The sequence below is a fragment of the Penaeus monodon genome, unplaced genomic scaffold (assembly GCF_015228065.2).
Source record: "Penaeus monodon isolate SGIC_2016 unplaced genomic scaffold, NSTDA_Pmon_1 PmonScaffold_1274, whole genome shotgun sequence".
NCBI lineage: Eukaryota > Metazoa > Arthropoda > Malacostraca > Decapoda > Penaeidae > Penaeus > Penaeus monodon.
The window spans coordinates 3,460-10,846 of NW_023641645.1; the positions used below are offsets into that span (position 1 = coordinate 3,460).

Consider the following 7,387-nt stretch of genomic DNA (forward strand, 5'->3'; position numbering starts at 1 on the left):
GAGGGCCGGAGGAGGAGACGTCCATTTATTTTCTATTCGCTTAAATACAGTAGAGCCGAGATTAGCTGAGAAAAGAAGTTCTAACGAAATGAAGACGATCCGTGTTCTGTGTTCCTGTGATCCCGTGTCTGTTCCCGTGTTCTATGTTCCTGTGATCCCGCGTCTGTTCCCGTGTTCTGTGTTCTGTGATCCCGTGTGTGTTCCGGTTCTGTGTTCCTGTGATCCCGTGTGTGTTCCGTGTTCTGTGTTCCTGTGATCCCGTGTCTGTTCCCGTGTTCTGTGATCCCGTGTCTGTTCCCGTGTTCTGTGATCCCGTGTCTGTTCCCGTGTTCTGTGATCCCGTGTCTGTTCCCGTGTTCTGTGATCCCGTGTTCTGTGATCCCGTATTTCTCTGTTCTGTATTTATTGTGATTGTGATTGTAATGTTGAAGGTATAATAAATAAATCCGTCACTACAATGCTATCTTGCTATAACCCTAGAGGAGATTACTACTTAGATTAACAAATAAAATAACATCGAAAGAAATTAAATAAAGCTAAAACAAGATCTAAAATATATATGTATATATATATAAATATAAAAGGACCTTTGAATTATTTACTATATATATATATATGTGTGTGTGTGTGTGTGTGTGTGTATACATATGTGTATATATACATTTGTAGATGGATTGATAGACAGATGAATAGAGATATAGACACACACACACACACACGCACACACACACACACACACATGTATGTGTGTGTCTGTGTGTGTTTATATATGTATATATATACTGTATATATATGAGTATATATACACACACACACATATATATATAAAATAAAATATATATATATATATATATATATATATATATATGTAATGTATATATTTTTTTGTAGTAATATATATATATATATATATATATAAATGGATATATAGATAGATATATAGATGGGCAGATAGATAGATAGGTACACACACACACCACACACACACACACTGGCGGAAACATGGCGGTGTTCTTGAATGAAATTTACCAACCTTTTTGGAAATAGTCAGGCCGCTGCAGAAGAAACACACACCTCCTCCCCCTTTTCATTGTAAAGCATTTAAACAGCCTATCTATCATGGATGATTTGTAATTTACTCTATTAGTTTTGCTTTAATAATATACCTTTGAAACGAAAACGTACATAAACAAAGCTGCGTGGTCAACTATATATATATATATATATATATATATATATATATATATATATATATATATATATATAGGGAACACGAACACAGATACAGCAGCGTGTACGCAGAGATGAAAAGGAAAACAAATGTGTTTTCGTGTGTTTATCCCATTTATATATATATATATATATATAATATATATATATATATTATATATATATATATTACTATATATATGGGTGTGTATATGAACTGTTTTCATTGTGACAAATGGAGAAAAGGTATGAATGAGAATGGATATCTTCACAATAAATGATATGTATTTAATCGGTTTCGTAGATTTCGTCAGAAATATATTTCTGCACGAAACCATTTAAATACATCTCATGCATGTGAAGATATTCATTTTCATTCATACCTTTTTTACACGGGTGTGTGTGTGTGTTTGTTATTGTATGTGTGTGTGTATGTGTATTTATGTGATGTATGTGTGTGTGTGTGTGTGTGTGTGTGTGTTTGTGTGTGTATTTATGTGTATGTATGTGTGTGTGTGTGTGTGTGTGCTTATGTGTTTGTGTGTTTATGTGTATGTGTGTATTTATGTGTATGTGTGTGTGTGTGTGTGTGTGGTGTGTGTGTGTGCTTGTGTATGGTGTGTGTGTGTGTGTTTATGTGTATGTGTGCGTGTGTGTGTGTGTGTGTGTGTGCACACACACACACATCTCATGCATATACTTATATGCAATTTGATTATTTAATAAGCCAAGGTTTTCTGCAATAATACATGTGCAGTGAAGCGTTATGGTTATAGACTGGTTTCCTGGTACTGATGAGGTTTCCCAAAGAACATGAATATTGGCTGATGATTCGGGAGGAAACCGCGTTTACTGTAGTGCCATAGCTAGCCAAAGAGTGATATTACTGTTATTATCAGACATTCTCCATCACATTCGGTTCAGTTTATAGTAAGGTGATTTCTGATATCAGAAATAATCAAGAGGGAAACATCTAAGTTGCTGAAAACATTTATTTCAGGCGAGAGGAAACACAATTCATTGCTTCGTTCATGACAAACAGTTTCTCCCTGAACGCCCTCGCCTTCCGATATCTTGTGACAGCGTCTGGTCACTGCAGGCGAAGTAGGACTACTTACCCAGCAACCGCACATGTTCTTGGTACGTTTCTTTGTCACTTTCTGGCAGATGAAGCAACTCCAGACAATTGGCGAAGGTAGCGCTGGTGAAGCAGTTCGACCTGAAAAGGAAGACTGAAAGATGGACGTCTTTCTTCAATGGTTAACGCACTGTGGACGCAGATGAAATGTGGCGGTGGTGTGTAGAATGCTACCGTGTTAACAGGAATACAATAGTGCGATATACTCAAGTTCAGACAATATATGAGATCTTATAGACATATCTAGATATTTTACAACATACCTGCAATTGGCTAAAGTCGAGTGGTCCCGAGTTACGTTTTCGCATTGAACACACATATCATTCACCGCTGTCAAGGCCGCCACGTCGAAAGAACCTTGGCATTCCGCGGGTAGGCCTCACGTTCGTCGAGGCTGTCCTGCCTCCCGAAGACTGAGTTGGGGGCAAAACTGCTACGGCGGGCATGAGCCTGAGTCATCAACAACGCTACGACCGTCGCTAAAATCATCTAAGGAAAGAAACAGACATACTTTGATACTAACAATATCGTTTCAACGCGAGGGATGATAAAAAAATGGCAATATTCAAGTTGATATCCTCATTAAGCGTTCAAAATCATTACTAATACTATGCAATTATAACCAACAGAATATTATGGTATTCATATGCAGTATGCTATCAGCAAACATCATCCCTGACCAACCTTCTTCCTCTTAAAAATGTATGATTCTTAATTATAACAATGTAGGGCGACCACGCCAGATTTAAGAAAGGAGTCTGAACACCAGAAGAAATCTTTGTGAGTAACTGCCCCATTTTAGTGAAAAATGTCCATTAAACTCGTGAACTTCTGAGGATGAAAAAAAACTATTAAAAATTTCCTTTTACTAAGAGGAAAAAACCTAAGGCCTTCACTCGCTTCAGAGGCATACAAACTAGTTCGCCCGTGCAGACGACCAGCAAAAGTACTTTTATCATCCCTGGCTTACCATCCGAAAGGCGATCATAGTGATTAGTGCGAAGGAAGCTCCTTAGGTTCAGATTATAGTGTTTGTAGGACGATCTGGGGTCTCGTGGCCAGAGGCGTTCTGTGCTCCTTATATACTGTACGTCGTATGGTTGTTTCCCGATTTTTTGATGATTGAGCACACGCTCTCAGGCACACACACATACTCTGCACACATGCATGCGTGCGGGGAAAGAGGAAATTAGGCAGCAAGACAGGGCAAGGAGGTTTAGTGGCAACGGTTTGAAGAAATCTCTGCAGTTTGATTACTAAAATTGTTATGGCGATGATAATGATAATAGTCAATATTATTATTACTAGTATGTATGTATATAATATATATTTTATATATATATAATAGATATGATGATATATATATACACATAATATATATATATATAATATATTATATATGATACACATATATATATATTATTATATATATATATATATATATATATATATATATATATATTGATTATGGTTTGTACAAATGCCAACTGATTGGTTAACGTTTTTTCTCCTCTCTGTGATACACACACACATGCACACATATTACATATATATTTATACATATTTATATATATATACATATATTTATATATATATATATATACATACAATATATATATATACATATATATATATAATATATATATATATATATAGTATATATATATATATATATCCAACACACACACATACACACACACACACACACACACACACACACATATATATATATATATATATATATACATTATATAATATTATTTTATATATCATATATAAAATAATATATATATATAATATATATATCTGTGTGTGTGTGTGTGTGTGTACTATATATAATATATAATATGTATACAAACATATATACACATACATGCATATATGTATTTTTTTTTTCTAACGGTAGGTTTATGTTTGAGCCGCCGTGGCCACAGCATGATATTTAATTGTAGTTTTCATGTTATGATGATCTTGGAGTGCGTACGTGGTAGGGTCTCCAGTTCCTTCCACGCTGAGTGCCGGTGTTACTTTTAGGTAATCATTCTCTCTAATTATCCGAGCATATATGTATGTATATGTATAAATATATTTACACACGAACACACACACACACACACACACACACACACACACACACCACACACACACAATATATATATAATATATATATATATATATATATATATATATATATAATAATCATCATCATCAAGGGGCTAACGCCGACGGGGCGCATGGCCGCATCCACCCTTCGTTTCCAGCACGAGGATCCCTCGAGGCGAGTCTCTAGGCAGGCACACGGCCCATCTCTAATTCCTCGCGACAGGTTTCGTCAAGCTGCCTAAGCCATGATCTCTAGGTCATCTCACAGTTCTCCACCCAGGGTTGTCTCGCAGAGAGACAACCTGATGGGCAGGGGCGTCCACAGGGAAGCGAGCTAGGTGGCCATATAACCTGAGTTGGCGATCCCGGATATGCAAGTAACCAATCCCATGCCAGTCTCACAGTGTAACTGCCGGTGGACATGTGGTCCTGCCAACTGTACCCCATGATAGATGAAGGGACTTGTTACAAAAGGCATCATGGCGAGACTCCAAGACACTGGATAGCGTCCAGGTTTCGCTTCCATAGAGCAAAAACTGGCAGTATCAAGGCCTGAAGACACGCAGCTTGGTCCTTCTGCATAGGTACCGACATCTCCAAATGCCTTGTTGATCGAGTTCATGGCTCCTGTTGCCAGACCAATCCGTCTATTGACTTCCTGGTCTGACAACCCAGAGATATGGACTACGCTACCAAGGTATGTAAAACTTCAAACATCCTCGCCGCAAGCATGGATCGACTGAACAGGTTCCCCTAACAGGCCACCAAAGTCCTGAATCTTGGTCTTGGTCCAGGAGACCTCTAGGCCTAGGGCTTCTCCTCATTGATAAATGCATCAAGAGCCGCCACAAGTGACTCCAAGGACTCAGATAGGATGGCAACATCGTCGGCAAAGTCAAGGTCTGAGACCTTAATATTGCTTAGTGTTGCTCCACACTGACTTTGGCTAGTAGCTCTGCCCATTATCCAGTCCATACAAGTATTGAAAAGTGTTGGTGCAAGGAGACAGCCACTCTTTAGCTGGAAATTGCCAGCCTAACCTCTGTTAGGGTAGGAGGTTCTCGCTGATGGGTGGGTCCGGCACAGGCACTGAGACATCGCTGCATCCAAGCTAACTATGGAGGGTTTACCTGGTACAAACTGTTCAAAATAACTCAGCCAACATTCACGAACCCCAACATGATCTGAGATGATCCGTCCATCCGCTGATCGGATTGCAGTCATCTGTGAGGAGGGCTTAGAGTTCAGTTTCTCATGGCTTGGTAGGCAGGGCAAAAGTCATTTACCAAGAAATGGCTTCAATCTCCTCAACAAGATTCCTGATGAACTGTTCCTTGTCCCTTCTCAGCCGTGTCCGAGCCCTATGCACCATTGAACAACGCAAGACTGATTCCCATTCAGCTGAGCCTTGCGACATGCTTCAGTGGCCTCTAATGTCTCCAGGGATATGGAATTCTGCCTTGCCCTCGGGCGTATGCCAATGGACTCCTGAGCTGCTTCGAGTGTTACGCGCTTGAAGAACTCCCACAGAGCAACTGGGTCCGTCAGGTTGTTGGGTTCTGTGAATCGGTCAGAGACTGCCATGGTGAACCCCGGGCACACTCCTCCTCCCTTAGTCTGTCCAGGTGGCCACTGGAGGGACGGGAGTTTTGAAGTGGACCTGCAGGGTAGCCACAACCAGCCTATGGTCGGTGCCACAGAACTCGGCACTCTGGTAAACCCTGCAGTTCTGGAGGATCCTCAATCACGTGCTAAAAAGAATGTGGTCGATCTCCTTGGCCACTGTACCCGTATTGCTGTACCAAGTCCAGCGATGCGGGTTGGAGCGCTGGTTCCAAGAGCCAGAGATCCTCAATTTCTGGGACCTTGCAAAGGCCGGAGAAGGAGGCTGTTCTCACTGCTGGATCAGCTCCCGAGCCCTGGGGGCCGACAGACATTTCGTAGCCGCTCGGTCACAATCGGATACCGCATTGAAGTCACCCAGAACAATCCAAATATCTAGCTGGGGGCAATCGTTGCCACAGATTTGAGTTGGCGTAGAACGCCTCTTTCACATCAATTTATATACATCGGTAGGAGCGTATACAGCAATAAGAGACATGAAGCCAAAAGCATGCTTCAGTCTCAATGCCATAATACGCTCATCAAAGAGCTGAAGCCGACTGGAGATGGCTATGGCTACACCCTGGAGGTGGTGACCATTGCTGCGGCCCGACCAGTAGTAGGTGTAACCACCCACAATGATCGTGCCGCTACCAGGTCTTCTCACCTCTGAGAGAGCAGCCACCTCAACTCCCAGTCGCTTCAATTCCGTGATAGAGGTAAAACGCTCATTCTGCTGCAAGGACCAGATATTCCAAGCGCCTACCGGAAAGCACGCCTGAGATTAAGCCTCACTCCGGGTGCACGCTACCTCTACCGCCACCTACCAACACAGCTCCAAATAAAGAGGGTCGGCAGGCAGTGGGACGCCCATCTACCTGTGGGGTTCCCGAGGGCTTTGCCCCACAAGCTTCATGGTGGGTTGGCACCTGCGGGGCACAGGTGGGACAAGTAACTCACGTTCCAATCCTGCACCTCGACATTTGCCCTCCCAGCGGGACCACAGCCAGCCTTACTTGCTGGGTGTGGGACAACACCCTCCCCCAGCATTTCCATTTATCTGAGGCGTTGCCAGAGGGTCTTTCTGGGGGGAGGAGGACTGGCAAGGCCCACCTTGCCCACCACCCCAGGGTGGCTAGGGGCAGGAGTTGGTACGGAGCCAGAGCGTGTCCACACGCCGGTGGGCCATAGCTCCGTACCTCTGGGGCCTCCTGCTGCTCCGAGATCCCTACAGATTTAGCCTGGGACGCAAGGTGCCCAGTTACCCATGGGTGGCCACGGGGAGGAAACTGCAGAAGTCTTGATGATGGAGAGGCTGTGACCTGGCAGGGGAGA

At 42.2% G+C, this 7,387-nt stretch overlaps 1 pseudogene; it reads right to left on the minus strand.

Moving 5' to 3' along the window:
- Positions 1-2,216: 2,216 nt before the first annotated feature.
- LOC119569130 lies at positions 2,217-3,401 on the minus strand (annotated as a pseudogene).
- Between the last annotated feature and the right edge of the window lie 3,986 nt (positions 3,402-7,387).